The sequence below is a fragment of the Habropoda laboriosa genome, unplaced genomic scaffold, assembly GCF_001263275.1.
Source record: "Habropoda laboriosa isolate 0110345459 unplaced genomic scaffold, ASM126327v1 scaffold26, whole genome shotgun sequence".
In the NCBI taxonomy this organism is placed as follows: Eukaryota; Metazoa; Arthropoda; class Insecta; order Hymenoptera; family Apidae; genus Habropoda; species Habropoda laboriosa.
In genome coordinates this window covers 253,741-262,936 of record NW_017100131.1, presented here as the reverse complement: position 1 = coordinate 262,936, position 9,196 = coordinate 253,741, and positions in this window count along the sequence as shown.

Genomic DNA, 9,196 nt, shown 5'->3' with positions numbered 1-9,196 from the left:
CTTTGTTGTCTCGAAAATTGCACATTGTTGCACGACGCCCCGTTTTGCAACATTGTGCTTTTTTCGGGAGGGACTCTCGGCAACAAAGATACAAAAGAAGAATCGCGTTTGCAACTTTGTTGCTGAGAGTCGCTCCCGAAAAAAGCACAATGTTGCAAAACGGGGCGTCGTGCAACAATGTGCAATTTTGGCGACAACAAAGTTGCAAGCCCGATAACGCGTTTTGCAACAATGTGCAATTTTCGGGAGCGACTCCCAGCAACAAAGTTGCAGAAGGAGAATCGCGTTTTGCAACTTTGTTGCCGGGAATCGCCGCCGAAAAGAGCACAATGTTGCAAAACGGCGCGTCGTGCAACAATGTGCAATTTTCGAGACAACAAAGTTGCAAGCTCGATAACGCGTTTTGCAACAATGTGCAATTTTCGGTAGCGATTCATGACAACAAAGTTGCAAACTCGATAATGCGTGTTGCAACGGTGTACAATTATCGGGAGCGACTCCCGGCAACAAAGATACAAAAGAAGAATCGCATTTGCAACTTTGTTGCCGAGTGTCGCTCCCGAAAAAAGCACAATGTTGCAAAACGGGGCGTCATGCAACAATGTGCAATTTTCGAGACAACAAAGTTGCAAGCCCGATAACGCGTTTTGCAACAATGTGCAAGTTTCGGGAGCGTCCATCTGCAACAAAGTTGCAAAAGAGAGAATCTCGCTTGCAACTTTGTTGCTAGGAGCAGCTCCCGAAAATTGCACAATGTTGCAAAACGGGGAGTCGTGCAACAATGTGCAATTTTCGAGACAACAAAGTTGCAAACCCGATAACGCGTTTTGCAACAATGTGCAATTTTCGGGAGCGATTCGCGACAACAAAGTTGCTAACTCGATAACACGTTTGCCACAATGTGCATTCGAGTATAATACAAGTTAACAATGTTACAAGCAAGAATGACGCTTGAAACAATGTTACATTCAAGCGTAGTGTTTGTAATAATGTTTGCGTTCGAAGTAACGCTTCTAATAATGTTGCAATCAGAAATAGAGATTCCAACAATGTTTGCGTTCAAATATAACGCTTCAAGCAATGTTGCATTCAAAAGTAACGCGTACAACAATAGTTTGCATTCGAAATAGTGCTTCCATCGATGTTGCATTCGAGAACAGAGACTGCAACAATGTGTGCATTCAAGTTTCAAAGATGGAAAGTGAAATAAAAGTATCTTGCTACTTAAAAATCGCCGTTCAACGATATTGCATCCCTGTCCCACACCTCGATCAATTTGCAACCTCAACTCACATGGGAACAAAGGCTCCGCGCAAACAAAACGTCATTATACATTCTCAACATATTTCTCCACCCCTATAAATAGCCCCTCTACATACATAGAAATATTTGCCCATTTATTCTTTCAAATCCCTGTATTTGAGGAATTTTCTTGTGGCTCTTCTTGCAAGTCTTTCGAAAAAGATATGGAACACTTTTTCTTTTCGAAAGCTAAAGAAAAAAATATGGAACTAATAAAAGATATACATAGATCTTCTTTTCCTTTCGAAAAGCTAACAAAAACATGATCCTTTTTTTCTTCGAAAAACTTTAGAAAAAGCGTGGATCGAAATATATTTATGAGCAGTAGCGAAAACACCTTGTCGAGTCGCTAGTGATTTATTTCTCGATGCCCAGCCGCAAGATACGATTTCCATGGGTGAAGGTCTCACACGAGCATTAGCTGACTAAAAAGAACGGATTGCCTTTCTTCACCGTTGCTTTACGACACGGAATCTCGTAAAGAGCTCATATGAGCGCATAATGGCCGCCGTTTGCTCGCAAGCTGATTCTTGGCTGGACGTAATCCAGCCACGGCTGATGTATGCGTGCGTTTATAGTGCCGCGGGGATTACTTCCGTTCAGCATAGGCACCAGCCACAGGAGACGGCCGCTTACGGTGTGCTTTTCATTGCATCGCCCGCTCGACTGCTGTGGCTTGGCCCGTTCATGCCTGTCACACGGGACCAGCGAAGTCTTCATACCGTAGATATCCCACGAATGGGTGAAATAGCCCGCCTATACGCCTTGGCTAAATTGATGAAAAGATCATGAACACGCGTCGTATTTCATATTCAGCCCTTTTTATCGGCTCCTCCCTTCGCGCTGCCTTGCGTACACGCTTCGTGAATTTGCTTGTTCTTTCTTGGGGAGCACGTGGGTTAGCCGTTGCGTGGGGTCTTTGGGTCTTTCAATAATAGTGAAATGTTCCTACATTTTTTTTTTGTTCTTAACATATTAGATAGACCATTTAATTTAATTTTTGACAGTTTACTTATTGTTAGCTAAAAGAAATTCAAGTTTCATCGTTGCCTGGTAAGTGATTTAGGTAAGTTCAGCTCTGAGTAATTATTCATATCGCAAAAAGTTAAAATAATTCACAGTAAGTTTCAAATAAATCAGAATTTGACTTGCAAAACAACGATCTTGACTTGTTTATCGTCGTTAAATATTTTTAAATTAGTTACGCTATTCTTAAAATATTCAGATCTTCAATCTTAAACAAAAATACCAGGTACGAGTTACAAGTTCTTATCTATTTTACATTGAAAATTTGTTTGCTGTATAAAAATTTTATTTTTCCAAGAAATACCACCGTGTTCTACAGGATTCTTACACATTTTTTTCATTAATCGTAGGATTACACGTCACATATAAATTATTGCACGTTAGATAATGAGAAAAGTTTATAATTCGCACTAGTAGAAAAATGAATTTTTCAAAATCGACCTTTAAAATAACTTCCGAATTTTTCAATTTCTCAACGGTCCCTCGAATGATTGAAATTCATCTGGACTCGCTTCAGTTCCAATTATCCCGGGACAAACCGGCAGAATGTTGTAGTTGGAATTCATACGTATTAAACGCATCCCCGCATAGAGTGACGTGATATCAAATTATCTAACAGAATTCTGGCGCGAAATATAGGAATACTCGAGGACTTCGATAAGTGGTTCCAGGTCCCTAGGCGTTCTCAGGTATGAAACCACAAAATGGCATAGCCATCGTGAACCCGGACGTTCGAGGAATTCGAAACGGTCGAAACGCGAGTGGTACGACCTTCCACGGATCACTTCCTAGCAGTTTGGACTACCATGCTTCACGAGACCGTGGCTGTGAGCGAAAGCTTGGAACGGGACCCTTGAGATTCTAGAATCCAGGGCCTCGAACTGCATGACCCTTCATAAGCTAGGAATGCGACCATGCTTCCGATTCAGGTGTTCCGGATCTTTGGCCGATCACGCGGAAGAATCACTATCCTTTAAACGGTTCCTCTCGAGTCGCCAGTCGAAAACTAATACCGACTACCCCTTTTAACATTTCCTTCGCTCTATTAGGTTGCACCATGTGAAATTGCTGATGTCGGAATAGCTGACAACCGTGATTAGTAAATAAAATAAAACTTCTATTTTTATCGGGTTGTGTCACGTGAAATTGCTGATGTCAGAATAATTGACGAAAACCGTGATTAGTGAATTCTACATACTATATAGAAGTTATTTTGGTGTTGTGCTTCTTTGTTCCTTTTGTTCATGGTTGCTTAATGGTTTCATGGAAGAAATCAATATAACGTTTTCAAAGGAATTTAAAACACTTTTCTGTACTAGGCTATAGTGCAGTTGAATCATGCTGAAGTACATGAAGAATTTATCGAATTACAAAGATGTTAATTTTTATAAAAATGGAATATATCAGTTGGTACCCTGTTGGGAAAAAGCATTAAGACTAATGCATATTTTGCTTAAATAAAGATAATTATTTTTGAAAAGACTGTTTCGTTCAGAAAGTTCAAGCAGGACGAACGAGTCCTTTAGATGATCTCGACGAGGTATACAAAGAATTCTCACCGACTGGTCACACAGTCAATAAACAATATTTATGGGATTTATAGGAAAACAATTCATGAATTTTACTCTACGATAACGCATCGCTTCATACTTGCGACTTTTTGGTCAAAAGCTGGACTAACATGATTCCGCAAGCATGGTGCAATTCTTTTTCCTGCAAACAATGGCAATTATTTTGAAGGCGACCAAATAGATGTTGCTGAACGAATGAATAATTTCCATTCTAACAATTTTTTAATATCCGCTACAGTTTTAAAAATACGCAGGAGTATAAAAAAACGCACATTAACATCTAAGGGATGTTTCTACTGACGTCCTCTACGAATTTGCAAAATTTCAAAGTACACGGAATTTTTGGGTAACCGGAGTTTGATTTACGACATTTATTTTAACTTGCATAATAAAATGAAAAATTGCTTCTGTAGCTTTTTGAAAAATTACTCGATACTTACCAATATTATTATGTATCATACATCTAATTAGTACGTCTCGTATTCAAATTCGAGAAATGCAAAACATCTCCAAAGTTTCCACACTCGTTGATAATTTTATTCAAGAGAATCAAGTTGCAAAAAGTACGAACGTAGAGAAAAAGCTAAAGAAGGGGACAAAGTAGAACCGAAAATATTCGTCTAAAGCCAGAAGGGCTGTTATGGGTCTGCACGTAAACGCGGGGCACGTGTCGCTACGTTTCTATTTATTTTATCGACGAGTGGAATCGGCGCCTTCAACGGGGACGACTTTCTCGTCTCTCAAATCCTCGTTCCGATTCTTTTCTTCCGTTGCTGGTACGGTGCGCTGGAATCGGGTCCGTTTCGTAAAAAAAGAGGCCCACCGGACGTGATCTCTGGTCCGTCGTCTCGTTAGTAGGCTGCTTATCCGCTGTCCTCTTCAACGGGCTACGCGAATCTCGTGTTCCTCCATTGTCGTTGATTTTCAACCCTGCGTCCACGTGTACACGCGCTTCTGTTGATATACGTGAACGTATATACGTACATAGATACCGGCAGCTGTGTACATGGTGTCCTGGGATACATCTCCTTCGAAATAACGTCTAAACTGACGGTTTACGATGCTGCTACACGAATGGTCGCTGTAACAATTTCTCAGAATTTTTTTTCGCGCATTTCGTGCAACCACGAAAAGGCTACAGTTAACCCTTTGTTATACTGCGTTTACACTGTATAGCACAATACTGCTAACACTGATGTACAATATAACGTATTCTATAATTTTTTAACGGTATCATCATTAGAACGAAAGTTAGTATTAGGGTGATGATTCAGCTGTTAAACTGAGTTTCTTTTCTCTTGAACTTGTTAATTACTAAAAAATAAGGGCGCGTTGCAGTACGTTACATGCCAAAGTTAGAAAACTTGCTAAGCTGCGTCTGCATTGCATAATATGTTAAATAACATGCAATGTACCTGCAAACAGTAATGCAAGTGCAGGATCAACGATTCACGAGCTCTGCGCAATTGGCGCTCCTGGTACGATAATAACAAATATTATCATTCGACTATTGTACCCTGTGTTATTTTGTTGCTAGCGATGCATATACGTGATCTTAAATTATTAGGTGGTTTGTCGATTGTTTATTCATTATCATTGACGCATGCAAATATATTATTCTGCATACAGTTAACTGCTTTAAATTGCACACCAAGTTGAGCATGTTCGTTCCCATAAAAGCTGAATCGACGAGATGAATATCAACGATGACCTCAGGACCCCGATAGCACACGACGTCTTAGAGATGTCCATTTTACGTCTAGTTTTGGTCTGAATGTTTTATGCCTGGTCCACACTGGTGTTCGCGAGCAGTTCGCGAACAGATAGCGAACCGTGTTCTTTTTCTCTCTCAAGGGGTGGTACTTTAAAGGACCTATTCGCAAGCTGAACTCTGCAACTGCTTGTGTTCTGCTCGCGAGCCGTTCGCGAACAGTTCTGGCCAGTGTGGACCCGGCATTACGGTCTGATCTGGACGTCTTGAAGACTTATGAATCGGTACGTTCTAACAAGGTGTAAAAATGAAGTCTTTAAGACGTTCTTAAGATATCTCGGTTTGTAACACTGAACTTTGTTCAGACGTCTTATGGACCTCCTCAAGACGTTCACAAGACGTCTCTGTACCGTCTGGAAGAGTATTCTTATTTTTCTAATACAAGTTTTACCTCGAAAAATTATCGTGTACCACTGGTAGTATACTCAGCGCGAAAAGTATCCAAACCTGAATACATGTATACACACACTTTTACCTTCTATTCTTACTTTGTCCACTATAAATATTACACACGCTATTTCTATTTGACTAGACTTTACATTAAAACAATTTTTCTTCCACTACCTATGCAAAATCGTTACCTGAAGCGCCACATGGAGGACCATTCGTCTCGGGGCACCCCGTATACATATATATACATCTGGTGGATCGTGCAAATACGGGACAGTCCTCTTCTCTCCATCCCGCGCGACGTGTCCAGACTGCGGAAATCGGTGATTTCTACAATACGTTCCTTTACGATTGCGCCTGTAGTGTTTCCAGCATGCACGCTATAGGCTTCCTCTGGAAGCCGTGTTCGATGTACTTGCCAAAATAAATATCGGCGGCACCGTGAATCCGAGGCACGCTCCTGTCTTATCCGCCACGGAATACACATCGTCCATTCGGCTTCTGTGCAACGCAGAAGGCGCCTCTTTGGCCACTCAAGGTGTTTGCTTTGGTCCAACACGTGTATATGTATGTATACATGTCTCTTTGCGGTTTTGGTTCGCCCTTCAGCCGCAAACTGTCAATCTCGGCCAGTTATCTAAACTTGCTTTAACGAGTGATGACTGCAACTCTTGCCATGTGCAGCTATGGGATATTTGTTTGGATTTACTGACTGACGCCTGTGTGTGACGGTCTACGCGTGAGCACTTGGAAATTGTTGCATCTTTAGATGTAACACATTACGCGGTAATCTTACAAGGGAAGTTCGGTAACACGAAAATTCAAAGAAGTTTCAAACTGTGCAGAAATGAAACGTTTCATTGCCGAAATAAAAAATGGTATTGTTAATAGCGTCAATTGACTTACATTTTTGCAAAGTTTCAAACTTTTTTGAATTGCTGGGTTATCAAACTTCCCGTGTTGGTACAAGCTACAATACATGCTAACTAAATTTTGATATTAAAAATCGAAACTGGAAACACAATGCGGCAGTAACGTTGCACTACGGGCTATTATTTAACACGTTAAGCGCAATGTCAGTCACCGGCGACTGACACTATACTTTCCGTTCGGACCGCGTCAGTCACCGGCGACTGACAGTATACTTTTCGTTCGGGCCGCGTCAGTCACCGGCGACTGACAGTATACTTTTCATTTGGGCCGCGTCAATCACCGGTGACTGACGATATACAATTTAAAAAACTATATTCCTCTATTAATAAATTTTAAATAATTTGGAGATCATAAAAGAATGTACCTAAATATTATTTGTTACCAAAAAACAATTTTAACGAGTATTATTAAACACATGCAGTCTTATCGCAACCTTACACAGATCTCCGGCCGCCAGCGTATCGGTGAAATCGGATCTCGCGGGCTAAACGGAAAGGAAGACAAAACAGGTTTGACGCTTAACGTGTTAATAACTTTTACGATTTATTTTGCTCGTATTTATTATAAATAATATGAAAATGAGTATCCTACACGCATTTTTTAGTATTTTCTTACTTAATTTTAAACAAATACTTCTAGTATGGAAAATTTTAAAACAGTTACAGTACTAAAAAGTTTCGAAACTTAAAGCTTACTCTAATCCAAACTGGCCGGACTGTCGATTATTCTCTATTCTGACAGAAGTTCGATATTTCGAATATAAATTTCACTTTTAAGGTAACTTTAAGTCCCTGTACCATTATTCTATTAGGTCATTCTGAAAATTCCCGCAGTTTTAAACCATCCATTTCGAGAGAAAACGTAAATCCACTGAAATGAAACATTTTTATTTTAAATAATTTCCATAATATTCGATACACTTTTGCCAACATATTACAAGAGCATTAATTCCGCTTACATAAAAATCCTCCCCTCTATACCTCTGATTTATCTCCAACCAATTTTCACTTTTTCCGCTCATTTGATAGCTTCCTTACAGGAAAACAATTTAGATTTAGATTTTTATATACGCGAAATTAGTGCTTTTGCAATATATTGGTAAAGGTGTATCGAACGTTATGAAAATTATTTTAAACAGGAACGTTCAATTCCAACGGAGTTATGTTTTTTTTTTTCAAAATTAACAGCTTAAAACAGCGGTAACTTTCAGGATGACCTAAAAATATCGAAACTGAATTGGTCTGACAAATACAAGTTTAAGTAATAAAGTGTCGCTGGGTATAGAGGACGTCTAACGAAAAGGACCCTCGAGTGGTGTTCGAAGGGGAAGAGAAACGTCTAATGCCGTAGTGGCATTTGCATACTTGGGTATTCATGCAAGGAAAGCTTTCGTCTGCGCATTACACGATCCGGGATTGTTGTGCGAATACGCGACAGCTCTTGCGAAGTAACTACGAGAACGTTGAAGAGACGGTGGATACGTTGTTAGTATAAGTTGCTGTGTTCAGTACTTGAAACTACGCGTATAACGTACATTATGGCGTTACTGATTTAATAAAATTTACACGTAAAATGCCTTCAAATTACACCTTCCACTGATTTTTTCAAAAGAGAAAGAGAAAATAAAATTCATCATTCAACGAGGTATCCTTACTAACATTAGCTAGCTTTGTTGGATACAGTGAAAAAGGAAATATTGTAGTATATTTTTTAACCCTTGTATTGTGTTTACAAAAATTTAAGTAAAAACTAAAAAATACATGTACAATTTTGCAAGCTGAACAGTAACATGATAGTTATACGTTGGAAGCATATAAGTACACAATATTTAAATTAAAAATATAGAATGCAACAGAAATTTGTTCAAAAAATTACTGAAAAGGAAAAAATAACAATAATAGTTGTGAAGAAACATGTGAGAGGGTTTGCACGTATCCCAGAAGAGTTTTGACTGACAATGTTTGGGACAGTGTACTTGAAAATGTTGAGAGAGAGAGAGAGAGAAAGTGAGAAAGAGAAAGACAGAGAGAGAGAGAGAGATAGAGAGAGAGAAAGACAGAAAGAGAGAATGACAGAAAGAGAGAAAGAGAGAGAAAGAGGAGAGAGAGAGGGAGAAAGAGGGGGAGAGAGAGAAAGAGGGAGAGAGAGAGAGAAAGAGGGGGAGAGAGAGAAAGAGAAAGAGACAGAGAGAGAGGCAGAGGGA